Source organism: Phyllobates terribilis, unplaced genomic scaffold, assembly GCF_046119375.1.
Source record: "Phyllobates terribilis strain yellow unplaced genomic scaffold, ASM4611937v1 Scaffold_737__1_contigs__length_740118, whole genome shotgun sequence".
Lineage (NCBI taxonomy): Eukaryota > Metazoa > Chordata > Amphibia > Anura > Dendrobatidae > Phyllobates > Phyllobates terribilis.
Genome location: NW_027363497.1, coordinates 554,838 through 580,806, shown reverse-complemented (window position 1 = coordinate 580,806; position 25,969 = coordinate 554,838). Strand labels below are relative to the sequence as shown.

General features: G+C 44.6%; 16 non-coding genes across 16 annotated transcripts; all 16 read left to right on the top strand.

Moving 5' to 3' along the window:
• Nucleotides 1-192: 192 nt before the first annotated feature.
• LOC141238278 (U2 spliceosomal RNA) lies at nt 193-383 on the top strand. The gene has a single exon (XR_012303769.1). It is a non-coding gene; the product is annotated as a U2 spliceosomal RNA (small nuclear RNA).
• A 1,120-nt stretch (nt 384-1,503) lies between these two features.
• LOC141238277 (U2 spliceosomal RNA) lies at nt 1,504-1,694 on the top strand. Its single transcript, XR_012303768.1, has one exon. It is a non-coding gene; the product is annotated as a U2 spliceosomal RNA (small nuclear RNA).
• Nucleotides 1,695-2,817: 1,123 nt separating this feature from the next.
• Nucleotides 2,818-3,008, top strand: LOC141238276 (U2 spliceosomal RNA). The gene has a single exon (XR_012303767.1). It is a non-coding gene; the product is annotated as a U2 spliceosomal RNA (small nuclear RNA).
• Nucleotides 3,009-9,207: 6,199 nt separating this feature from the next.
• Nucleotides 9,208-9,396, top strand: LOC141237963 (U2 spliceosomal RNA). Its single transcript, XR_012303482.1, has one exon. It is a non-coding gene; the product is annotated as a U2 spliceosomal RNA (small nuclear RNA).
• Nucleotides 9,397-10,514: 1,118 nt separating this feature from the next.
• On the top strand, nt 10,515-10,705 carry LOC141238383 (U2 spliceosomal RNA). The gene has a single exon (XR_012303871.1). It is a non-coding gene; the product is annotated as a U2 spliceosomal RNA (small nuclear RNA).
• Nucleotides 10,706-11,823: 1,118 nt separating this feature from the next.
• LOC141238382 (U2 spliceosomal RNA) lies at nt 11,824-12,014 on the top strand. The gene has a single exon (XR_012303870.1). It is a non-coding gene; the product is annotated as a U2 spliceosomal RNA (small nuclear RNA).
• Nucleotides 12,015-13,134: 1,120 nt separating this feature from the next.
• On the top strand, nt 13,135-13,325 carry LOC141238275 (U2 spliceosomal RNA). The gene has a single exon (XR_012303766.1). It is a non-coding gene; the product is annotated as a U2 spliceosomal RNA (small nuclear RNA).
• A 1,120-nt stretch (nt 13,326-14,445) lies between these two features.
• LOC141238274 (U2 spliceosomal RNA) lies at nt 14,446-14,636 on the top strand. Its single transcript, XR_012303765.1, has one exon. It is a non-coding gene; the product is annotated as a U2 spliceosomal RNA (small nuclear RNA).
• Nucleotides 14,637-15,756: 1,120 nt separating this feature from the next.
• Nucleotides 15,757-15,947, top strand: LOC141238398 (U2 spliceosomal RNA). The gene has a single exon (XR_012303885.1). It is a non-coding gene; the product is annotated as a U2 spliceosomal RNA (small nuclear RNA).
• A 1,117-nt stretch (nt 15,948-17,064) lies between these two features.
• On the top strand, nt 17,065-17,255 carry LOC141238273 (U2 spliceosomal RNA). Its single transcript, XR_012303764.1, has one exon. It is a non-coding gene; the product is annotated as a U2 spliceosomal RNA (small nuclear RNA).
• Nucleotides 17,256-18,376: 1,121 nt separating this feature from the next.
• On the top strand, nt 18,377-18,567 carry LOC141238446 (U2 spliceosomal RNA). Its single transcript, XR_012303931.1, has one exon. It is a non-coding gene; the product is annotated as a U2 spliceosomal RNA (small nuclear RNA).
• A 1,119-nt stretch (nt 18,568-19,686) lies between these two features.
• Nucleotides 19,687-19,877, top strand: LOC141238397 (U2 spliceosomal RNA). The gene has a single exon (XR_012303884.1). It is a non-coding gene; the product is annotated as a U2 spliceosomal RNA (small nuclear RNA).
• A 1,117-nt stretch (nt 19,878-20,994) lies between these two features.
• On the top strand, nt 20,995-21,185 carry LOC141238272 (U2 spliceosomal RNA). Its single transcript, XR_012303763.1, has one exon. It is a non-coding gene; the product is annotated as a U2 spliceosomal RNA (small nuclear RNA).
• A 1,121-nt stretch (nt 21,186-22,306) lies between these two features.
• Nucleotides 22,307-22,497, top strand: LOC141238445 (U2 spliceosomal RNA). The gene has a single exon (XR_012303930.1). It is a non-coding gene; the product is annotated as a U2 spliceosomal RNA (small nuclear RNA).
• Nucleotides 22,498-23,616: 1,119 nt separating this feature from the next.
• Nucleotides 23,617-23,807, top strand: LOC141238271 (U2 spliceosomal RNA). The gene has a single exon (XR_012303762.1). It is a non-coding gene; the product is annotated as a U2 spliceosomal RNA (small nuclear RNA).
• Nucleotides 23,808-24,922: 1,115 nt separating this feature from the next.
• On the top strand, nt 24,923-25,113 carry LOC141238269 (U2 spliceosomal RNA). The gene has a single exon (XR_012303760.1). It is a non-coding gene; the product is annotated as a U2 spliceosomal RNA (small nuclear RNA).
• The last annotated feature ends 856 nt before the right edge of the window (nt 25,114-25,969 follow it).

Sequence of the window (25,969 nt, the reverse complement as noted above, 5' to 3'; positions counted from 1 at the left end):
TGTGCTAAAAGAGGTGGAGTTATGCAGATCTAAAACGCGTGGATTGCAGCAGCAGCAAGCCGAAAAGTGCAGGCATGTGAGGGATCTAGAGGTTGACAGCATGTCTTCTTAACGGGAGTCCAGGTGGCCATCTCCACAAATGGACTTTTCAGAATCCTTGGGTGGCACCGTAGTCGGAAACCAATTCTGGTTATCGCTTCTCGGCCTTTTGGCTAAGATCAAGTGTAGTATCTGTTCTTATCAGTTTAATATCTGATACGTCCCCTATCTGGGGACCATATATTAAATGGATTTTTAGAACAGGGAGATGGAAAAAGAGCTTGCTCTGTCCACTCCACGCATTGACCTGGTATTGCAGTATCTCCAGGACCGGTGCACCCCTTCTTTAATGCAGTTTCTAAAATCAGAAAGAATTGAATTCAATGCTTTTTTTTCATTTGTCTTGTTTGTCGGATTTTGGGATGGACTCTTTGGCTTTGCTTTTCTTCTCCTCATTGGATTTTTCATGTTAAAAGTTGCAGAAGCCAGATGACAAGCTCATTTTGGTTCAACTTCAGCAACTGTGCATTGCATTGCCATGTAATGTAATGCAATGCTATCTATCTAGCTCTCCCTCTATACTTCCTTTTGGATAAACAGACATATTAGGCAAGCATTTTGGAGCTTTCACCTAAATAACTACAGGTGGTGAGATAAGCTGCACAATATAATTGACCTTTCAGTATATTGTTGCACACACACCATCTATTTAGCAAATGCCCTTGTTATCAACAGCAGCCTTTTAAACTCACCTGAGCTAACAGGTATGTGAGCTGGTTACTCTGCTGCGCTTAAAATTTCTTTTTTGGTTTGCTACAATGCCTTTTCTGAAACGTTGTCTCCCTCTGCTGGAACACTGACTTCTTTCATTTAATGCCTGCAGACTATAAAAGAGAAACCAACCCAAAAAGTTTGGTTGATTAGTCTGTGGCATTCTTTTAAACTGTTGCTTATGGCGGTCTCTGTGAGCTTCTCAGTGACATTCAGCCATCCAGGTATCCCGCCTGCAGTAGACGGAATGTGGCAATGGAACGCTGGCTGCGCGTGTCATAATAGGCTCTGAGCCTTTATATACCTGCGCACAGCAGCAGCCACCTTCAGTCTGCTGCTGGACAGCCAGCAGCAGCAGCAGCAGGAGAGGTAATTAATCAGCAACCCTCCTGCTAAGGGTAGACAGCTGCTCGTTCCACCCCCCCCCCCCCCCGCCTTAATTGGTTCTCCTCCCTTCCAACGGTGTTGAGGCGGGTGGGAACAGCCGGGGGTTGAGGGTACTGTGCTAAAAGAGGTGGAGTTATGCAGATCTAAATCGCGTGGATTGCAGCAGCAGCAAGCCGAAAAGTGCAGGCATGTGAGGGATCTAGAGGTTGACAGCATGTCTTCTTAACGGGAGTCCAGGTGGCCATCTCCACAAATGGACTTTTCAGAATCCTTGGGTGGCACCGTAGTCGGAAACCAATTCTGGTTATCGCTTCTCGGCCTTTTGGCTAAGATCAAGTGTAGTATCTGTTCTTATCAGTTTAATATCTGATACGTCCCCTATCTGGGGACCATATATTAAATGGATTTTTAGAACAGGGAGATGGAAAAAGAGCTTGCTCTGTCCACTCCACGCATTGACCTGGTATTGCAGTATCTCCAGGACCGGTGCACCCCTTCTTTAATGCAGTTTCTAAAATCAGAAAGAATTGAATTCAATGCTTTTTGTTCATTTGGCTTGTTTGTCGGATTTTGGGATGGACTCTTTGGCTTTGCTTTTCTTCTCCTCATTGGATTTTTCATGTTAAAAGTTGCAGAAGCCAGATGACAAGCTCATTTTGGTTCAACTTCAGCAACTGTGCATTGCATTGCTATGTAATGTAATGCAATGCTATCTATCTAGCTCTCCCTCTATACTTCCTTTTGGATAAACAGACATATTAGGCAAGCATTTTGGAGCTTTCACCTAAATAACTACAGGTGGTGAGATAAGCTGCACAATATAATTGACCTTTCAGTATATTGTTGCACACACACCATCTATTTAGCAAATGCCCTTGTTATCAACAGCAGCCTTTTAAACTCACCTGAGCTAACAGGTATGTGAGCTGGTTACTCTGCTGCGCTTAAAATTTCTTTTTTGGTTTGCTACAATGCCTTTTCTGAAACGTTGTCTCCCTCTGCTGGAACACTGACTTCTTTCATTTAATGCCTGCAGACTATAAAAGAGAAACCAACCCAAAAAGTTTGGTTGATTAGTCTGTGGCATTCTTTTAAACTGTTGCTTATGGCGGTCTCTGTGAGCTTCTCAGTGACATTCAGCCATCCAGGTATCCCGCCTGCAGTAGACGGAATGTGGCAATGGAACGCTGGCTGCGCGTGTCATAATAGGCTCTGAGCCTTTATATACCTGCGCACAGCAGCAGCCACCTTCAGTCTGCTGCTGGACAGCCAGCAGCAGCAGCAGCAGCAGGAGAGTTAATTAATCAGCAACCCTCCTGCTAAGGGTAGACAGCTGCTCGTTCCACCCCCCCCCCCCCCCGCCTTAATTGGTTCTCCTCCCTTCCAACGGTGTTGAGGCGGGTGGGAACAACCGGGGGTTGAGGGTACTGTGCTAAAAGAGGTGGAGTTATGCAGATCTAAAACGCGTGGATTGCAGCAGCAGCAAGCCGAAAAGTGCAGGCATGTGAGGGATCTAGAGGTTGACAGCATGTCTTCTTAACGGGAGTCCAGGTGGCCATCTCCACAAATGGACTTTTCAGAATCCTTGGGTGGCACCGTAGTCGGAAACCAATTCTGGTTATCGCTTCTCGGCCTTTTGGCTAAGATCAAGTGTAGTATCTGTTCTTATCAGTTTAATATCTGATACGTCCCCTATCTGGGGACCATATATTAAATGGATTTTTAGAACAGGGAGATGGAAAAAGAGCTTGCTCTGTCCACTCCACGCATTGACCTGGTATTGCAGTATCTCCAGGACCGGTGCACCCCTTCTTTAATGCAGTTTCTAAAATCAGAAAGAATTGAATTCAATGCTTTTTGTTCATTTGGCTTGTTTGTCGGATTTTGGGATGGACTCTTTGGCTTTGCTTTTCTTCTCCTCATTGGATTTTTCATGTTAAAAGTTGCAGAAGCCAGATGACAAGCTCATTTTGGTTCAACTTCAGCAACTGTGCATTGCATTGCCATGTAATGTAATGCAATGCTATCTATCTAGCTCTCCCTCTATACTTCCTTTTGGATAAACAGACATATTAGGAGAGCATTTTGGAGCTTTCACCTAAATAACTACAGGTGGTGAGATAAGCTGCACAATATAATTGACCTTTCAGTATATTGTTGCACACACACCATCTATTTAGCAAATGCCCTTGTTATCAACAGCAGCCTTTTAAACTCACCTGAGCTAACAGGTATGTGAGCTGGTTACTCTGCTGCGCTTAAAATTTCTTTTTTGGTTTGCTACAATGCCTTTTCTGAAACGTTGTCTCCCTCTGCTGGAACACTGACTTCTTTCATTTAATGCCTGCAGACTATAAAAGAGAAACCAACCCAAAAAGTTTGGTTGATTAGTCTGTGGCATTCTTTTAAACTGTTGCTTATGGCGGTCTCTGTGAGCTTCTCAGTGACATTCAGCCATCCAGGTATCCCGCCTGCAGTAGACGGAATGTGGCAATGGAACGCTGGCTGCGCGTGTCATAATAGGCTCTGAGCCTTTATATACCTGCGCACAGCAGCAGCCACCTTCAGTCTGCTGCTGGACAGCCAGCAGCAGCAGCAGCAGCAGGAGAGGTAATTAATCAGCAACCCTCCTGCTAAGGGTAGACAGCTGCTCGTTCCACCCCCCCCCCCCCCGCCTTAATTGGTTCTCCTCCCTTCCAACGGTGTTGAGGCGGGTGGGAACAGCCGGGGGTTGAGGGTACTGTGCTAAAAGAGGTGGAGTTATGCAGATCTAAAACGCGTGGATTGCAGCAGCAGCAAGCCGAAAAGTGCAGGCATGTGAGGGATCTAGAGGTTGACAGCATGTCTTCTTAACGGGAGTCCAGGTGGCCATCTCCACAAATGGACTTTTCAGAATCCTTGGGTGGCACCGTAGTCGGAAACCAATTCTGGTTATCGCTTCTCGGCCTTTTGGCTCAGATCTGTAATGGGTCTAGTCATTTGGCTGTCTGTGCGTTAACTCTTGGCCCTGTGGCATCGCCATTTTATGGCTTAAGCCACTTGCTGCTATAAGGAGTTGGCCAGTAGACACGACTAGCGATAATGGGACGCATTCGATACGCTGGGCCCGGTGAGGCTCGAGTGAAGTTTGGAATCCAGATTGATGTGGAAGAAGGCAAAGAAGGAATCTTTACCCTCAGCTTCGTGGTGAAGGAGATTTTGTTTGGACTCCTTGAAGTGAAGAAGGAAGAAATCTTGTGCCTCCAGCAATTCAAAAGCAAGTATAATCTTGTATTTACTTCTATGGCTGTTTGCAACAATTTCTATGATTGTTTGAAAAAGAATCTGGACAATCAATATTTGGATGGGCTGACTTTTGTCATCTTGTATTGCTCCAAAGAGGTACCTCTGACTGTTTTCATGTACAACCCACATGTGGACTTGGCTTTGATTTATGCCTTTCTAAATAGGCACTGCTATATTACCAAGGTGGCAGTAAAAGTCATGAATGAGGAGGAACTATGGACCGGTAAATATCGTTTCATGGTCAAGTTCCGGGAAAGTCCTGATGAACCAGGGGGTATACATTATCCTCCATCAAATTTTTCCATTGGGAGTGAGCGGGGTTACCTGTTCTTCCCCAATGCGCCCAGGTTTTGTCGTCATTGTAGGAGGTATGGCCATACTCAGGAAGCATGCGACATCAGACAGATTATTTGCAGGAAGTGCAATGAGGTGGGTCATTCTTCCAATAATTGCAAAAATGAAATAGTCTGTAACCTCTGCGGAGAGAAGGGGCATGCCTTCAGAGACTGTATATTCCATCCTGGTTCATATGCGGGGGCAGCGGGAAGGGGAAGGAGAAGAAATGAATCTCCTGCACCCACAGCTACAACTCCGACTGCTCCAACTCCGACTGCTCCGATATCTACTCTGGCTTTCCTGGATGAGGAGGAGGCTCGGGTTGCTTTTCCAGAACTGGTTCATGTGAATGTAAGAGGAAATATGGAGCTGGCACCTGAGCCACCGGTGCAGAGGGCCGCGTCTGTGGCTTCAGATGTCAGTGAGTCTGAGACGATAACTGATGATCGTACAGGCATGGAAGTGGCCCCGGTGGAGGATCTGGAGGCTGAAATTCCAGACATGATGGTTACATTGCAGGGGGAAGAGGAGTCTGATCTGACCAGAACACCGCATGTGGCCTGGAGCGATGTCGTTTCTGACCTTGAGGAGGAGGGAGGTCAGGGGGACTTTGACCCCCAGCGGCGGGATTATAGTTCAGATGAAGATGGAGGCGCTTCAGTGAAGAAAAAGAAGAAAACTGAACCATCCTTTTCCCCTTTAAGTGATTGCAGTGTGAGTCCAGCCCGGGTGTACCCTACTGCATCCGATCCCCAAGATGTGTCTTTTTTGGGGGAAGGCACAAACTACGATATCTGCACGTCCAGCGTCCTACCCCCAGAAGGGTTAGGATGATGTACAGGTGGGCATGTTGTCGTGACCTGCCACATCAAATTAATAGATGGGTGCCCAAGTTGCTCTCAGCATCTTGTCACTAAATGTTCGGCTGATTAAATCTGAGTCGAGAAGAGTGGCAATTTTGGACTACTTGAGCAACTTGGATGCGGACGTATATTGTGTCCAGGAGTGTGGGATCTCCGATCCCTTAAGTGAAAATGCATGGCCTTTAGGTCAAAGTGTGTGGTCTGGTTCTGTATGTAATAAAAATTGTGGGGTAGGTGTTTTGGTGAAGGGTTATAGTGTTAAGATAGAAAGTTACATGGTGGTGGAGGCGGGGAGGTGTGTAATATGTGAGTTAAATTGTAGGGGGTGGAGGGTTAGGGTGGTAAATATGTATGCACCAATAGATAAAGGGGAGAGGCTGGAAATTTTTGAGAAATTATGTTTTTTTTTATCTGGCAAAATGCCAATAATTTTTGTTGGAGATTTCAATTGTGTGACGGAGGGGGATAAGATGGATGTTACAGGTAAAAGACTCAAGAGTCTTGTGGCGGATTTTTCCTTACAGGATGCTGCGGAAGTTTTTTTAGGTAATCCACCTCCTGCGACCTATAAGGCCGACAGGGGAGGCATAGAGTCTAGAATAGACCGTATCTTCTTTTCTTCACAAAATGTTATTTGTAGGAATATCCAGCAGGAAGATGTTCCCTTCTCTGACCATGTGTGTTTGAGGGCACGTCTAGAAGGTAAGATTTCCTTTGTATATGGTGGTGGCGTGTGGAAACTTAATGTGCGTTTGCTGGAAGATAATAGGATCATGCGTGATTTTAGGCGAATGTATGTTAGGTGGAGGGATAAAAAAAGTGATTTCAGGAATGTGCTTGAGTGGTGGGACTGGATGAAGAGTGAGATTGGTTTTTTCTTTAGAAAAAGGGGCAGGAGGAAAGCAGCAATGAATAGAGCAAAATTTAATGATTTAAGCTCTAGACTGGAGTGGCTGAGGATGTTAAGGATGATTGGAGTGGATGTGGATGTTTTGATGTGTCAAGTGAAAGAAGAGATTAAGAAATATATTGAGGGTAAAGGGAAAGAAATTATTTACCGTTCTAAGATTGAACATTTGGAGAAAAATGAGAAATGCACAAGGTTTTTTTTCAAAAAAGTTTTTGGGAAGAAAGTGGATATGGATGAGGTGGTGAATGGTGATGGGGTGTGTGTGAGTGGGAAGGATGTGATGCAGGAGGTGGTGTTGCTTTATAAGGAGTTGTATGGGGAAAAATGGGTTGATGATAGGATGTTGACTGATGCTTTGGGGTGTTTAGAAGGTTGTTTGGGTGAGGATGAACGTGAAATATTGGATGATGTAATTGTGTTGGGTGAAGTTAAAAAAGTTGTGATGTCTGCAAGTAAGAATAAAACACCTGGGAAGGATGGACTGCCCGTGGAGTTATATGTTAAGGAATGGGACACGATGGGAAATGACTTATTGGAGGTGTGCCAATATATGTTCACGGAGAATATGTTGAGTGAATCTATGAGAGATGGGGTGGTGGTTTTGGTTCATAAGAAAGGTGATAAAAAGGATTTGGGGAATTGGAGGCCAATCACCCTTTTGAATGCAGACTATAAGGTGTTTAGTAAATTGTTGGCTAGCCGGATGCGGGAAGTGATTGGCGGTGTGGTGGATGAAGATCAAGTGTGTGCAGTGCCTGGGAGAAGTATGACTGAAAATTTGGTGTTGTTGCGTGATGTGATTGGGGATTGTATGAGTCGTAAGCAGAAATGTTTGTTGTTTTCGGTTGATTTTGAAAAAGCTTTTGACCGTGTGTCACATAGCTTTATGTTTAATGTTTTGTCTAAGATGGGTTATTCCAGGAATTTTGTAAACTGTGTTAGGAGTTTGTATTGTAATGTTTCAAGTGAATTTTTGGTGAATGGGTGGTTGAGTGAGAAAGTGAGAATTAAATCAGGAGTGCGTCAGGGGTGCCCTATGTCCCCTTTTTTGTTTATTAGTGTAATTGAAGTGTTGATGTGTATGGTTAGGAAGGATAAGGTTATGAGAGGTGTGATGATTCCTGGGAGTAATGGAAAGGATGTGAGAATTCTAGGTTACATGGATGATGTAGTGATTGTGAGTGGGAATATGGCTGCAATGAGTAGGGCAAGGTTGATATTAAGTTTGTTTTGTAGTGTCTCAGCTTTTAAGGTCAATTGGACTAAGAGTTCCTTTAAATGTTTTGGTGAGAGGAATGTACGGATGGATGGTGTGAGGTGTGAGGATGGTGCAATAAAGGTACTTGGGATTAAGTTTAATGATGATTTGAAAGGAAATGAGAGTTGGGAAGATTGTGGGGTGAGAGTGGTGCGCAAGTTGAATTTTTGGCGAATGAGAGAATTAACTCTGACTGGGAAAGTTCTGATTATTAAGGCGGTTATTTTGCCTATTTTGTTGTTTGTTGAGAATGTATATCCTGCTGCTTTTAAGAAAATTAGGAAAACTGAGAAATTCATCTTTAATTTTCTTTGGGGAAGTCGCATGGAGAAATTGAAACGGGAATATGTCTATAAGTTATGTGTAAATGGTGGTTTGGATTTTCCAAATATTGATTTCTTTTTAGGGATTAGTTACGTGAAAATGGTGGTGGTGGTTCTAGGGAAAAGTAATAAGTGTGCTTATATGATGAAGTATTCGGCTGGATGGATGCTTTATGGCTTAAAGTGGGTCAAAAGGGATGCTAGAGTGCCTGTTGCTTTTAAGTGTCCTGTATGGTATGGTTGTGTTGAGAAATTTGTAAGGAAGTATGATTTGTTGTCCGTTAACATGAGTGATTTTAGGCAAAAGAAGAAAGTCATTAGGATGGTGCGTGAGCGTGAAGTGGTATGTAATATCAATGGGTTGAGAGGGGAGGAAGTAACCGAGATGTGGAGAAAATTAAGTATAGATGGTGTGACTAACAGACAGAGAGATATCGCTTGGATGATATTGCATGACATTTTGCCTGTTAGAGATGTGCAAAAGAAGAGGGATTTAGTTAAATCTGAGGTATGCCTGAGGGATGGATGTGGTTTGAGAGAGCATGTTAGACATATGGTATGGGATTGTGATTTTGCATATGATGTATGGAAGGGTATAGGGGGACTTTGCAAGGAATTGGTGGGTGTAAAGTATGTTAATTGGAAACTTGCTATGTTTGGGATGGGTGCATGTAGTAGAATTAAGGATAGGATTTTATGGTTGTTGGTGGTGTGTGTAATTGAAAGTTTGTGGGATGCGAGGAATTTGTTAGTTTTTAAAAGGAAGAAAATGTCAGTTAATGAATGTTTGAGATTGATTCTGTCACGTATGTATGTAATATACCTCTGGGATCAGGAACGTGGAAGTATTATAGATGCTGAAGGGATCTGGAAGTTTAAAAAGTGGAGGTTTTTGGTAAAGTTTAATTAGTAGTGTATAATGTACCTGATGATAAGGTTTGGTTTTATTTTTGATTATATACCAAGTGTGATGAAAGGCTAAGTGTCAATGAAAGGCTTTTGTAAGTCGATTTGATTGAGCTTATGCTCCGGCCTATCTGATTTGGTTAAAAAAAAAAAAAAAAAAAAAAATCTGTTCTTATCAGTTTAATATCTGATACGTCCCCTATCTGGGGACCATATATTAAATGGATTTTTAGAACAGGGAGATGGAAAAAGAGCTTGCTCTGTCCACTCCACGCATTGACCTGGTATTGCAGTATCTCCAGGACCGGTGCACCCCTTCTTTAATGCAGTTTCTAAAATCAGAAAGAATTGAATTCAATGCTTTTTGTTCATTTGGCTTGTTTGTCGGATTTTGGGATGGACTCTTTGGCTTTGCTTTTCTTCTCCTCATTGGATTTTTCATGTTAAAAGTTGCAGAAGCCAGATGACAAGCTCATTTTGGTTCAACTTCAGCAACTGTGCATTGCATTGCCATGTAATGTAATGCAATGCTATCTATCTAGCTCTCCCTCTATACTTCCTTTTGGATAAACAGACATATTAGGCAAGCATTTTGGAGCTTTCACCTAAATAACTACAGGTGGTGAGATAAGCTGCACAATATAATTGACCTTTCAGTATATTGTTGCACACACACCATCTATTTAGCAAATGCCCTTGTTATCAACAGCAGCCTTTTAAACTCACCTGAGCTAACAGGTATGTGAGCTGGTTACTCTGCTGCGCTTAAAATTTCTTTTTTGGTTTGCTACAATGCCTTTTCTGAAACGTTGTCTCCCTCTGCTGGAACACTGACTTCTTTCATTTAATGCCTGCAGACTATAAAAGAGAAACCAACCCAAAAAGTTTGGTTGATTAGTCTGTGGCATTCTTTTAAACTGTTGCTTATGGCGGTCTCTGTGAGCTTCTCAGTGACATTCAGCCATCCAGGTATCCCGCCTGCAGTAGACGGAATGTGGCAATGGAACGCTGGCTGCGCGTGTCATAATAGGCTCTGAGCCTTTATATACCTGCGCACAGCAGCAGCCACCTTCAGTCTGCTGCTGGACAGCCAGCAGCAGCAGCAGCAGGAGAGGTAATTAATCAGCAACCCTCCTGCTAAGGGTAGACAGCTGCTCGTTCCACCCCCCCCCCCCCGCCTTAATTGGTTCTCCTCCCTTCCAACGGTGTTGAGGCGGGTGGGAACAGCCGGGGGTTGAGGGTACTGTGCTAAAAGAGGTGGAGTTATGCAGATCTAAAACGCGTGGATTGCAGCAGCAGCAAGCCGAAAAGTGCAGGCATGTGAGGGTTCTAGAGGTTGACAGCATGTCTTCTTAACGGGAGTCCAGGTGGCCATCTCCACAAATGGACTTTTCAGAATCCTTGGGTGGCACCGTAGTCGGAAACCAATTCTGGTTATCGCTTCTTGGCCTTTTGGCTAAGATCAAGTGTAGTATCTGTTCTTATCAGTTTAATATCTGATACGTCCCCTATCTGGGGACCATATATTAAATGGATTTTTAGAACAGGGAGATGGAAAAAGAGCTTGCTCTGTCCACTCCACGCATTGACCTGGTATTGCAGTATCTCCAGGACCGGTGCACCCCTTCTTTAATGCAGTTTCTAAAATCAGAAAGAATTGAATTCAATGCTTTTTGTTCATTTGGCTTGTTTGTCGGATTTTGGGATGGACTCTTTGGCTTTGCTTTTCTTCTCCTCATTGGATTTTTCATGTTAAAAGTTGCAGAAGCCAGATGACAAGCTCATTTTGGTTCAACTTCAGCAACTGTGCATTGCATTGCCATGTAATGTAATGCAATGCTATCTATCTAGCTCTCCCTCTATACTTCCTTTTGGATAAACAGACATATTAGGCAAGCATTTTGGAGCTTTCACCTAAATAACTACAGGTGGTGAGATAAGCTGCACAATATAATTGACCTTTCAGTATATTGTTGCACACACACCATCTATTTAGCAAATGCCCTTGTTATCAACAGCAGCCTTTTAAACTCACCTGAGCTAACAGGTATGTGAGCTTGTTACTCTGCTGCGCTTAAAATTTCTTTTTTGGTTTGCTACAATGCCTTTTCTGAAACGTTGTCTCTCTCTGCTGGAACACTGACTTCTTTCATTTAATGCCTGCAGACTATAAAAGAGAAACCAACCCAATAAGTTTGGTTGATTAGTCTGTGGCATTCTTTTAAACTGTTGCTTATGGCGGTCTCTGTGAGCTTCTCAGTGACATTCAGCCATCCAGGTATCCCGCCTGCAGTAGACGGAATGTGGCAATGGAACGCTGGCTGCGCGTGTCATAATAGGCTCTGAGCCTTTATATACCTGCGCACAGCAGCAGCCACCTTCAGTCTGCTGCTGGACAGCCAGCAGCAGCAGCAGCAGGAGAGGTAATTAATCAGCAACCCTCCTGCTAAGGGTAGACAGCTGCTCGTTCCACCCCCCCCCCCCCGCCTTAATTGGTTCTCCTCCCTTCCAACGGTGTTGAGGCGGGTGGGAACAGCCGGGGGTTGAGGGTACTGTGCTAAAAGAGGTGGAGTTATGCAGATCTAAAACGCGTGGATTGCAGCAGCAGCAAGCCGAAAAGTGCAGGCATGTGAGGGTTCTAGAGGTTGACAGCATGTCTTCTTAACGGGAGTCCAGGTGGCCATCTCCACAAATGGACTTTTCAGAATCCTTGGGTGGCACCGTAGTCGGAAACCAATTCTGGTTATCGCTTCTTGGCCTTTTGGCTAAGATCAAGTGTAGTATCTGTTCTTATCAGTTTAATATCTGATACGTCCCCTATCTGGGGACCATATATTAAATGGATTTTTAGAACAGGGAGATGGAAAAAGAGCTTGCTCTGTCCACTCCACGCATTGACCTGGTATTGCAGTATCTCCAGGACCGGTGCACCCCTTCTTTAATGCAGTTTCTAAAATCAGAAAGAATTGAATTCAATGCTTTTTGTTCATTTGGCTTGTTTGTCGGATTTTGGGATGGACTCTTTGGCTTTGCTTTTCTTCTCCTCATTGGATTTTTCATGTTAAAAGTTGCAGAAGCCAGATGACAAGCTCATTTTGGTTCAACTTCAGCAACTGTGCATTGCATTGCCATGTAATGTAATGCAATGCTATCTATCTAGCTCTCCCTCTATACTTCCTTTTGGATAAACAGACATATTAGGCAAGCATTTTGGAGCTTTCACCTAAATAACTACAGGTGGTGAGATAAGCTGCACAATATAATTGACCTTTCAGTATATTGTTGCACACACACCATCTATTTAGCAAATGCCCTTGTTATCAACAGCAGCCTTTTAAACTCACCTGAGCTAACAGGTATGTGAGCTGGTTACTCTGCTGCGCTAAAAATTTCTTTTTTGGTTTGCTACAATGCCTTTTCTGAAACGTTGTCTCCCTCTGCTGGAACACTGACTTCTTTCATTTAATGCCTGCAGACTATAAAAGAGAAACCAACCCAAAAAGTTTGGTTGATTAGTCTGTGGCATTCTTTTAAACTGTTGCTTATGGCGGTCTCTGTGAGCTTCTCAGTGACATTCAGCCATCCAGGTATCCCGCCTGCAGTAGACGGAATGTGGCTATGGAACGCTGGCTGCGCGTGTCATAATAGGCTCTGAGCCTTTATATACCTGCGCACAGCAGCAGCCACCTTCAGTCTGCTGCTGGACAGCCAGCAGCAGCAGCAGCAGCAGGAGAGGTAATTAATCAGCAACCCTCCTGCTAAGGGTAGACAGCTGCTCGTTCCACCCCCCCCCCCCGCCTTAATTAGTTCTCCTCCCTTCCAACGGTGTTGAGGCGGGTGGGAACAGCCGGGGGTTGAGGGTACTGTGCTAAAAGAGGTGGAGTTATGCAGATCTAAAACGCGTGGATTGCAGCAGCAGCAAGCCGAAAAGTGCAGGCATGTGAGGGTTCTAGAGGTTGACAGCATGTCTTCTTAACGGGAGTCCAGGTGGCCATCTCCACAAATGGACTTTTCAGAATCCTTGGGTGGCACCGTAGTCGGAAACCAATTCTGGTTATCGCTTCTCGGCCTTTTGGCTAAGATCAAGTGTAGTATCTGTTCTTATCAGTTTAATATCTGATACGTCCCCTATCTGGGGACCATATATTAAATGGATTTTTAGAACAGGGAGATGGAAAAAGAGCTTGCTCTGTCCACTCCACGCATTGACCTGGTATTGCAGTATCTCCAGGACCGGTGCACCCCTTCTTTAATGCAGTTTCTAAAATCAGAAAGAATTGAATTCAATGCTTTTTGTTCATTTGGCTTGTTTGTCGGATTTTGGGATGGACTCTTTGGCTTTGCTTTTCTTCTCCTCATTGGATTTTTCATGTTAAAAGTTGCAGAAGCCAGATGACAAGCTCATTTTGGTTCAACTTCAGCAACTGTGCATTGCATTGCCATGTAATGTAATGCAATGCTATCTATCTAGCTCTCCCTCTATACTTCCTTTTGGATAAACAGACATATTAGGCAAGCATTTTGGAGCTTTCACCTAAATAACTACAGGTGGTGAGATAAGCTGCACAATATAATTGACCTTTCAGTATATTGTTGCACACACACCATCTATTTAGCAAATGCCCTTGTTATCAACAGCAGCCTTTTAAACTCACCTGAGCTAACAGGTATGTGAGCTGGTTACTCTGCTGCGCTTAAAATTTCTTTTTTGGTTTGCTACAATGCCTTTTCTGAAACGTTGTCTCTCTCTGCTGGAACACTGACTTCTTTCATTTAATGCCTGCAGACTATAAAAGAGAAACCAACCCAAAAAGTTTGGTTGATTAGTCTGTGGCATTCTTTTAAACTGTTGCTTATGGCGGTCTCTGTGAGCTTCTCAGTGACATTCAGCCATCCAGGTATCCCGCCTGCAGTAGACGGAATGTGGCAATGGAACGCTGGCTGCGCGTGTCATAATAGGCTCTGAGCCTTTATATACCTGCGCACAGCAGCAGCCACCTTCAGTCTGCTGCTGGACAGCCAGCAGCAGCAGCAGCAGCAGGAGAGGTAATTAATCAGCAACCCTCCTGCTAAGGGTAGACAGCTGCTCGTTCCACCCCCCCCCCCCGCCTTAATTGGTTCTCCTCCCTTCCAACGGTGTTGAGGCGGGTGGGAACAGCCGGGGGTTGAGGGTACTGTGCTAAAAGAGGTGGAGTTATGCAGATCTAAAACGCGTGGATTGCAGCAGCAGCAAGCCGAAAAGTGCAGGCATGTGAGGGTTCTAGAGGTTGACAGCATGTCTTCTTAACGGGAGTCCAGGTGGCCATCTCCACAAATGGACTTTTCAGAATCCTTGGGTGGCACCGTAGTCGGAAACCAATTCTGGTTATCGCTTCTCGGCCTTTTGGCTAAGATCAAGTGTAGTATCTGTTCTTATCAGTTTAATATCTGATACGTCCCCTATCTGGGGACCATATATTAAATGGATTTTTAGAACAGGGAGATGGAAAAAGAGCTTGCTCTGTCCACTCCACGCATTGACCTGGTATTGCAGTATCTCCAGGACCGGTGCACCCCTTCTTTAATGCAGTTTCTAAAATCAGAAAGAATTGAATTCAATGCTTTTTGTTCATTTGGCTTGTTTGTCGGATTTTGGGATGGACTCTTTGGCTTTGCTTTTCTTCTCCTCATTGGATTTTTCATGTTAAAAGTTGCAGAAGCCAGATGACAAGCTCATTTTGGTTCAACTTCAGCAACTGTGCATTGCATTGCCATGTAATGTAATGCAATGCTATCTATCTAGCTCTCCCTCTATACTTCCTTTTGGATAAACAGACATATTAGGCAAGCATTTTGGAGCTTTCACCTAAATAACTACAGGTGGTGAGATAAGCTGCACAATATAATTGACCTTTCAGTATATTGTTGCACACACACCATCTATTTAGCAAATGCCCTTGTTATCAACAGCAGCCTTTTAAACTCACCTGAGCTAACAGGTATGTGCGCTGGTTACTCTGCTGCGCTTAAAATTTCTTTTGTGGTTTGCTACAATGCCTTTTCTGAAACGTTGTCTCCCTCTGCTGGAACACTGACTTCTTTCATTTAATGCCTGCAGACTATAAAAGAGAAACCAACCCAAAAAGTTTGGTTGATTAGTCTGTGGCATTCTTTTAAACTGTTGCTTATGGCGGTCTCTGTGAGCTTCTCAGTGACATTCAGCCATCCAGGTATCCCGCCTGCAGTAGACGGAATGTGGCAATGGAACGCTGGCTGCGCGTGTCATAATAGGCTCTGAGCCTTTATATACCTGCGCACAGCAGCAGCCACCTTCAGTCTGCTGCTGGACAGCCAGCAGCAGCAGCAGCAGCAGGAGAGGTAATTAATCAGCAACCCTCCTGCTAAGGGTAGACAGCTGCTCGTTCCACCCCCCCCCCCCGCCTTAATTGGTTCTCCTCCCTTCCAACGGTGTTGAGGCGGGTGGGAACAGCCGGGGGTTGAGGGTACTGTGCTAAAAGAGGTGGAGTTATGCAGATCTAAATCGCGTGGATTGCAGCAGCAGCAAGCCGAAAAGTGCAGGCATGTGAGGGATCTAGAGGTTGACAGCATGTCTTCTTAACGGGAGTCCAGGTGGCCATCTCCACAAATGGACTTTTCAGAATCCTTGGGTGGCACCGTAGTCGGAAACCAATTCTGGTTATCGCTTCTCGGCCTTTTGGCTAAGATCAAGTGTAGTATCTGTTCTTATCAGTTTAATATCTGATACGTCCCCTATCTGGGGACCATATATTAATTGGATTTTTAGAACAGGGAGATGGAAAAAGAGCTTGCTCTGTCCACTCCACGCATTGACCTGGTATTGCAGTATCTCCAGGACCGGTGCACCCCTTCTTTAATGCAGTTTCTAAAATCAGAAAGAATTGAATTCAATGCTTTTTGTTCATTTGGCTTGTTTGTCGGATTTTGGGATGGACTCTTTGGCTTTGCTTTTCTTCTCCTCATTGGATTTTTCATGTTAAAAGTTGCAGAAGCCAGATGACAAGCTCATTTTGGTTCAACTTCAGCAACTGTGCATTGCATTGCCATGTAATGTAATGCAATGCTATCTATCTAGCTCTCCCTCTATACTTCCTTTTGGATAAACAGACATATTAGGCAAGCATTTTGGAGCTTTCACCTAAATAACTACAGGTGGTGAGATAAGCTGCACAATATAATTGACCTTTCAGTATATTGTTGCACACACACCATCTATTTAGCAAATGCCCTTGTTATCAACAGCAGCCTTTTAAACTCACCTGAGCTAACAGGTATGTGAGCTGGTTACTCTGCTGCACTTAAAATTTATTTTTTGGTTTGCTACAATGCCTTTTCTGAAACGTTGTCTCCCTCTGCTGGAACACTGACTTCTTTCATTTAATGCCTGCAGACTATAAAAGAGAAACCAACCCAAAAAGTTTGGTTGATTAGTCTGTGGCATTCTTTTAAACTGTTGCTTATGGCGGTCTCTGTGAGCTTCTCAGTGACATTCAGCCATCCAGGTATCCCGCCTGCAGTAGACGGAATGTGGCAATGGAACGCTGGCTGCACGTGTGATAATAGGCTCTGAGCCTTTATATACCTGCGCACAGCAGCAGCCACCTTCAGTCTGCTGCTGGACAGCCAGCAGCAGCAGCAGCAGCAGGAGAGGTAATTAATCAGCAACCCTCCTGCTAAGGGTAGACAGCTGCTCGTTCCACCCCCCCCCGCCTTAATTGGTTCTCCTCCCTTCCAACGGTGTTGAGGCGGGTGGGAACAGCCGGGGGTTGAGGGTACTGTGCTAAAAGAGGTGGAGTTATGCAGATCTAAAACACGTGGATTGCAGCAGCAGCAAGCCGAAAAGTGCAGGCATGTGAGGGATCTAGAGGTTGACAGCATGTCTTCTTAACGGGAGTCCAGGTGGCCATCTCCACAAATGGACTTTTCAGAATCCTTGGGTGGCACCGTAGTCGGAAACCAATTCTGGTTATCGCTTCTCGGCCTTTTGGCTAAGATCAAGTGTAGTATCTGTTCTTATCAGTTTAATATCTGATACGTCCCCTATCTGGGGACCATATATTAAATGGATTTTTAGAACAGGGAGATGGAAAAAGAGCTTGCTCTGTCCACTCCACGCATTGACCTGGTATTGCAGTATCTCCAGGACCGGTGCACCCCTTCTTTAATGCAGTTTCTAAAATCAGAAAGAATTGAATTCAATGCTTTTTGTTCATTTGGCTTGTTTGTCGGATTTTGGGATGGACTCTTTGGCTTTGCTTTTCTTCTCCTCATTGGATTTTTCATGTTAAAAGTTGCAGAAGCCAGATGACAAGCTCATTTTGGTTCAACTTCAGCAACTGTGCATTGCATTGCCATGTAATGTAATGCAATGCTATCTATCTAGCTCTCCCTCTATACTTCCTTTTGGATAAACAGACATATTAGGCAAGCATTTTGGAGCTTTCACCTAAATAACTACAGGTGGTGAGATAAGCTGCACAATATAATTGACCTTTCAGTATATTGTTGCACACACACCATCTATTTAGCAAATGCCCTTGTTATCAACAGCAGCCTTTTAAACTCACCTGAGCTAACAGGTATGTGAGCTGGTTACTCTGCTGCGCTTAAAATTTCTTTTTTGGTTTGCTACAATGCCTTTTCTGAAACGTTGTCTCCCTCTGCTGGAACACTGACTTCTTTCATTTAATGCCTGCAGACTATAAAAGAGAAACCAACCCAAAAAGTTTGGTTGATTAGTCTGTGGCATTCTTTTAAACTGTTTCTTATGGCGGTCTCTGTGAGCTTCTCAGTGACATTCAGCCATCCAGGTATCCCGCCTGCAGTAGACGGAATGTGGCAATGGAACGCTGGCTGCGCGTGTCATAATAGGCTCTGAGCCTTTATATACCTGCGCACAGCAGCAGCCACCTTCAGTCTGCTGCTGGACAGCCAGCAGCAGCAGCAGCAGCAGGAGAGGTAATTAATCAGCAACCCTCCTGCTAAGGGTAGACAGCTGCTCGTTCCACCCCCCCACCCCCGCCTTAATTGGTTCTCCTCCCTTCCAACGGTGTTGAGGCGGGTGGGAACAGCCGGGGGTTGAGGGTACTGTGCTAAAAGAGGTGGAGTTATGCAGATCTAAAACGCGTGGATTGCAGCAGCAGCAAGCCGAAAAGTGCAGGCATGTGAGGGATCTAGAGGTTGACAGCATGTCTTCTTAACGGGAGTCAGGGTGGCCATCTCCACAAATGGACTTTTCAGAATCCTTGGGTGGCACCGTAGTCGGAAACCAATTCTGGTTATCGCTTCTCGGCCTTTTGGCTAAGATCAAGTGTAGTATCTGTTCTTATCAGTTTAATATTTGATACGTCCCCTATCTGGGGACCATATATTAAATGGATTTTTAGAACAGGGAGATGGAAAAAGAGCTTGCTCTGTCCACTCCACGCATTGACCTGGTATTGCAGTATCTCCAGGACCGGTGCACCCCTTCTTTAATGCAGTTTCTAAAATCAGAAAGAAATGAATTCAATGCTTTTTGTTCATTTGGCTTGTTTGTCGGATTTTGGGATGGACTCTTTGGCTTTGCTTTTCTTCTCCTCATTGGATTTTTAATGTTAAAAGTTGCAGAAGCCAGATGACAAGCTCATTTTGGTTCAACTTCAGCAACTGTGCATTGCATTGCCATGTAATGTAATGCAATGCTATCTATCTAGCTCTCCCTCTATACTTCCTTTTGGATAAACAGACATATTAGGCAAGCATTTTGGAGCTTTCACCTAAATAACTACAGGTGGTGAGATAAGCTGCGCAATATAATTGACCTTTCAGTATATTGTTGCACACACACCATCTATTTAGCAAATGCCCTTGTTATCAACAGCAGCCTTTTAAACTCACCTGAGCTAACAGGTATGTGAGCTGGTTACTCTGCTGCGCTTAAAATTTCTTTTTTGGTTTGCTACAATGCCTTTTCTGAAACGTTGTCTCCCTCTGCTGGAACACTGACTTCTTTCATTTAATGCCTGCAGACTATAAAAGAGAAACCAACCCAAAAAGTTTGGTTGATTAGTCTGTGGCATTCTTTTAAACTGTTGCTTATGGCGGTCTCTGTGAGCTTCTCAGTGACATTCAGCCATCCAGGTATCCCGCCTGCAGTAGACGGAATGTGGCAATGGAACGCTGGCTGCGCATGTCATAATAGGCTCTGAGCCTTTATATACCTGCGCACAGCAGCAGCCACCTTCAGTCTGCTGCTGGACAGCCAGCAGCAGCAGCAGCAGCAGGAGAGGTAATTAATCAGCAACCCTCCTGCTAAGGGTAGACAGCTGCTCGTTCCACCCCCCCCCCCGCCTTAATTGGTTCTCCTCCCTTCCCACGGTGTTGAGGCGGGTGGGAACAGCCGGGGGTTGAGGGTACTGTGCTAAAAGAGGTGGAGTTATGCAGATCTAAAACGCGTGGATTGCAGCAGCAGCAAGCCGAAAAGTGCAGGCATGTGAGGGATCTAGAGGTTGACAGCATGTCTTCTTAACGGGAGTCCAGGTGGCCATCTCCACAAATGGACTTTTCAGAATCCTTGGGTGGCACCGTAGTCGGAAACCAATTCTGGTTATCGCTTCTCGGCCTTTTGGCTAAGATCAAGTGTAGTATCTGTTCTTATCAGTTTAATATCTGATACGTCCCCTATCTGGGGACCATATATTAATTGGATTTTTAGAACAGGGAGATGGAAAAAGAGCTTGCTCTGTCCACTCCACGCATTGACCTGGTATTGCAGTATCTCCAGGACCGGTGCACCCCTTCTTTAATGCAGTTTCTAAAATCAGAAAGAATTGAATTCAATGCTTTTTGTTCATTTGGCTTGTTTGTCGGATTTTGGGATGGACTCTTTGGCTTTGCTTTTCTTCTCCTCATTGGATTTTTCATGTTAAAAGTTGCAGAAGCCAGATGACAAGCTCATTTTGGTTCAACTTCAGCAACTGTGCATTGCATTGCCATGTAATGTAATGCAATGCTATCTATCTAGCTCTCCCTCTATACTTCCTTTTGGATAAACAGACATATTAGGCAAGCATTTTGGAGCTTTCACCTAAATAACTACAGGTGGTGAGATAAGCTGCACAATATAATTGACCTTTCAGTATATTGTTGCACACACACCATCTATTTAGCAAATGCCCTTGTTATCAACAGCAGCCTTTTAAACTCACCTGAGCTAACAGGTATGTGAGCTGGTTACTCTGCTGCACTTAAAATTTATTTTTTGGTTTGCTACAATGCCTTTTCTGAAACGTTGTCTCCCTCTGCTGGAACACTGACTTCTTTCATTTAATGCCTGCAGACTATAAAAGAGAAACCAACCCAAAAAGTTTGGTTGATTAGTCTGTGGCATTCTTTTAAACTGTTGCTTATGGCGGTCTCTGTGAGCTTCTCAGTGACATTCAGCCATCCAGGTATCCCGCCTGCAGTAGACGGAATGTGGCAATGGAACGCTGGCTGCGCGTGTGATAATAGGCTCTGAGCCTTTATATACCTGCGCACAGCAGCAGCCACCTTCAGTCTGCTGCTGGACAGCCAGCAGCAGCAGCAGCAGCAGGAGAGGTAATTAATCAGCAACCCTCCTGCTAAGGGTAGACAGCTGCTCGTTCCACCCCCCCCCGCCTTAATTGGTTCTCCTCCCTTCCAACGGTGTTGAGGCGGGTGGGAACAGCCGGGGGTTGAGGGTACTGTGCTAAAAGAGGTGGAGTTATGCAGATCTAAAACACGTGGATTGCAGCAGCAGCAAGCCGAAAAGTGCAGGCATGTGAGGGATCTAGAGGTTGACAGCATGTCTTCTTAACGGGAGTCCAGGTGGCCATCTCCACAAATGGACTTTTCAGAATCCTTGGGTGGCACCGTAGTCGGAAACCAATTCTGGTTATCGCTTCTCGGCCTTTTGGCTAAGATCAAGTGTAGTATCTGTTCTTATCAGTTTAATATCTGATACGTCCCCTATCTGGGGACCATATATTAAATGGATTTTTAGAACAGGGAGATGGAAAAAGAGCTTGCTCTGTCCACTCCACGCATTGACCTGGTATTGCAGTATCTCCAGGACCGGTGCACCCCTTCTTTAATGCAGTTTCTAAAATCAGAAAGAATTGAATTCAATGCTTTTTGTTCATTTGGCTTGTTTGTCGGATTTTGGGATGGACTCTTTGGCTTTGCTTTTCTTCTCCTCATTGGATTTTTCATGTTAAAAGTTGCAGAAGCCAGATGACAAGCTCATTTTGGTTCAACTTCAGCAACTGTGCATTGCATTGCCATGTAATGTAATGCAATGCTATCTATCTAGCTCTCCCTCTATACTTCCTTTTGGATAAACAGACATATTAGGCAAGCATTTTGGAGCTTTCACCTAAATAACTACAGGTGGTGAGATAAGCTGCACAATATAATTGACCTTTCAGTATATTGTTGCACACACACCATCTATTTAGCAAATGCCCTTGTTATCAACAGCAGCCTTTTAAACTCACCTGAGCTAACAGGTATGTGAGCTGGTTACTCTGCTGCGCTTAAAATTTCTTTTTTGGTTTGCTACAATGCCTTTTCTGAAACGTTGTCTCCCTCTGCTGGAACACTGACTTCTTTCATTTAATGCCTGCAGACTATAAAAGAGAAACCAACCCAAAAAGTTTGGTTGATTAGTCTGTGGCATTCTTTTAAACTGTTTCTTATGGCGGTCTCTGTGAGCTTCTCAGTGACATTCAGCCATCCAGGTATCCCGCCTGCAGTAGACGGAATGTGGCAATGGAACGCTGGCTGCGCGTGTCATAATAGGCTCTGAGCCTTTATATACCTGCGCACAGCAGCAGCCACCTTCAGTCTGCTGCTGGACAGCCAGCAGCAGCAGCAGCAGCAGGAGAGGTAATTAATCAGCAACCCTCCTGCTAAGGGTAGACAGCTGCTCGTTCCACCCCCCCACCCCCGCCTTAATTGGTTCTCCTCCCTTCCAACGGTGTTGAGGCGGGTGGGAACAGCCGGGGGTTGAGGGTACTGTGCTAAAAGAGGTGGAGTTATGCAGATCTAAAACGCGTGGATTGCAGCAGCAGCAAGCCGAAAAGTGCAGGCATGTGAGGGATCTAGAGGTTGACAGCATGTCTTCTTAACGGGAGTCAGGGTGGCCATCTCCACAAATGGACTTTTCAGAATCCTTGGGTGGCACCGTAGTCGGAAACCAATTCTGGTTATCGCTTCTCGGCCTTTTGGCTAAGATCAAGTGTAGTATCTGTTCTTATCAGTTTAATATTTGATACGTCCCCTATCTGGGGACCATATATTAAATGGATTTTTAGAACAGGGAGATGGAAAAAGAGCTTGCTCTGTCCACTCCACGCATTGACCTGGTATTGCAGTATCTCCAGGACCGGTGCACCCCTTCTTTAATGCAGTTTCTAAAATCAGAAAGAATTGAATTCAATGCTTTTTGTTCATTTGGCTTGTTTGTCGGATTTTGGGATGGACTCTTTGGCTTTGCTTTTCTTCTCCTCATTGGATTTTTAATGTTAAAAGTTGCAGAAGCCAGATGACAAGCTCATTTTGGTTCAACTTCAGCAACTGTGCATTGCATTGCCATGTAATGTAATGCAATGCTATCTATCTAGCTCTCCCTCTATACTTCCTTTTGGATAAACAGACATATTAGGCAAGCATTTTGGAGCTTTCACCTAAATAACTACAGGTGGTGAGATAAGCTGCGCAATATAATTGACCTTTCAGTATATTGTTGCACACACACCATCTATTTAGCAAATGCCCTTGTTATCAACAGCAGCCTTTTAAACTCACCTGAGCTAACAGGTATGTGAGCTGGTTACTCTGCTGCGCTTAAAATTTCTTTTTTGGTTTGCTACAATGCCTTTTCTGAAACGTTGTCTCCCTCTGCTGGAACACTGACTTCTTTCATTTAATGCCTGCAGACTATAAAAGAGAAACCAACCCAAAAAGTTTGGTTGATTAGTCTGTGGCATTCTTTTAAACTGTTGCTTATGGCGGTCTCTGTGAGCTTCTCAGTGACATTCAGCCATCCAGGTATCCCGCCTGCAGTAGACGGAATGTGGCAATGGAACGCTGGCTGCGCATGTCATAATAGGCTCTGAGCCTTTATATACCTGCGCACAGCAGCAGCCACCTTCAGTCTGCTGCTGGACAGCCAGCAGCAGCAGCAGCAGCAGGAGAGGTAATTAATCAGCAACCCTCCTGCTAAGGGTAGACAGCTGCTCGTTCCACCCCCCCCCCCGCCTTAATTGGTTCTCCTCCCTTCCAACGGTGTTGAGGCGGGTGGGAACAGCCGGGGGTTGAGGGTACTGTGCTAAAAGAGGTGGAGTTATGCAGATCTAAAACGCGTGGATTGCAGCAGCAGCAAGCCGAAAAGTGCAGGCATGTGAGGGATCTAGAGGTTGACAGCATGTCTTCTTAACGGGAGTCCAGGTGGCCATCTCCACAAATGGACTTTTCAGAATCCTTGGGTGGCACCGTAGTCGGAAACCAATTCTGGTTATCGCTTCTCGGCCTTTTGGCTAAGATCAAGTGTAGTATCTGTTCTTATCAGTTTAATATCTGATACGTCCCCTATCTGGGGACCATATATTAAATGGATTTTTAGAACAGGGAGATGGAAAAAGAGCTTGCTCTGTCCACTCCACGCATTGACCTGGTATTGCAGTATCTCCAGGACCGGTGCACCCCTTCTTTAATGCAGTTTCTAAAATCAGAAAGAATTGAATTCAATGCTTATTGTTCATTTGGCTTGTTTGTCGGATTTTGGGATGGACTCTTTGGCTTTGCTTTTCTTCTCCTCATTGGATTTTTCATGTTAAAAGTTGCAGAAGCCAGATGACAAGCTCATTTTGGTTCAACTTCAGCAACTGTGCATTGCATTGCCATGTAATGTAATGCAATGCTATCTATCTAGCTCTCCCTCTATACTTCCTTTTGGATAAACAGACATATTAGGCAAGCATTTTGGAGCTTTCACCTAAATAACTACAGGTGGTGAGATAAGCTGCACAATATAATTGACCTTTCAGTATATTGTTGCACACACACCATCTATTTAGCAAATGCCCTTGTTATCAACAGCAGCCTTTTAAACTCACCTGAGCTAACAGGTATGTGAGCTGGTTACTCTGCTGCGCTTAAAATTTCTTTTTTGGTTTGCTACAATGCCTTTTCTGAAACGTTGTCTCCCTCTGCTGGAACACTGACTTCTTTCATTTAATGCCTGCAGACTATAAAAGAGAAACCAACCCAAAAAGTTTGGTTGATTAGTCTGTGGCATTCTTTTAAACTGTTGCTTATGGCGGTCTCTGTGAGCTTCTCAGTGACATTCAGCCATCCAGGTATCCCGCCTGCAGTAGACGGAATGTGGCAATGGAACGCTGGCTGCGCGTGTCATAATAGGCTCTGAGCCTTTATATACCTGCGCACAGCAGCAGCCACCTTCAGTCTGCTGCTGGACAGCCAGCAGCAGCAGCAGCAGGAGAGGTAATTAATCAGCAACCCTCCTGCTAAGGGTAGACAGCTGCTCGTTCCACCCCTCCCCCGCCTTAATTGGTTCTCCTCCCTTCCAACGGTGTTGAGGTGGGTGGGAACAGCCGGGGGTTGAGGGTACTGTGCTAAAAGAGGTGGAGTTATGCAGATCTAAAACGCGTGGATTGCAGCAGCAGCAAGCCGAAAAGTGCAGGCATGTGAGGGATCTAGAGGTTGACAGCATGTCTTCTTAACGGGAGTCCAGGTGGCCATCTCCACAAATGGACTTTTCAGAATCCTTGGGTGGCACCGTAGTCGGAAACCAATTCTGGTTATCGCTTCTCGGCCTTTTGGCTAAGATCAAGTGTAGTATCTGTTCTTATCAGTTTAATATCTGATACGTCCCCTATCTGGGGACCATATATTAAATGGATTTTTAGAACAGGGAGATGGAAAAAGAGCTTGCTCTGTCCACTCCACGCATTGACCTGGTATTGCAGTATCTCCAGGACCGGTGCACCCCTTCTTTAATGCAGTTTCTAAAATCAGAAAGAATTGAATTCAATGCTTTTTGTTCATTTGGCTTGTTTGTCGGATTTTGGGATGGACTCTTTGGCTTTGCTTTTCTTCTCCTCATTGGATTTTTCATGTTAAAAGTTGCAGAAGCCAGATGACAAGCTCATTTTGGTTCAACTTCAGCAACTGTGCATTGCATTGCCATGTAATGTAATGCAATGCTATCTATCTAGCTCTCCCTCTATACTTCCTTTTGGATAAACAGACATATTAGGCAAGCATTTTGGAGCTTTCACCTAAATAACTACAGGTGGTGAGATAAGCTGCACAATATAATTGACCTTTCAGTATATTGTTGCACACACACCATCTATTTAGCAAATGCCCTTGTTATCAACAGCAGCCTTTTAAACTCACCTGAGCTAAAAGGTATGTGAGCTGGTTACTCTGCTGCGCTTAAAATTTCTTTTTTGGTTTGCTACAATGCCTTTTCTGAAACGTTGTCTCCCTCTGCTGGAACACTGACTTCTTTCATTTAATGCCTGCAGACTATAAAAGAGAAACCAACCCAAAAAGTTTGGTTGATTAGTCTGTGGCATTCTTTTAAACTGTTGCTTATGGCGGTCTCTGTGAGCTTCTCAGTGACATTCAGCCATCCAGGTATCCCGCCTGCAGTAGACGGAATGTGGCAATGGAACGCTGGCTGCGCGTGTCATAATAGGCTCTGAGCCTTTATATACCTGCGCACAGCAGCAGCCACCTTCAGTCTGCTGCTGGACAGCCAGCAGCAGCAGTAGCAGCAGGAGAGGTAATTAATCAGCAACCCTCCTGCTAAGGGTAGACAGCTGCTCGTTCCACCCCCCCC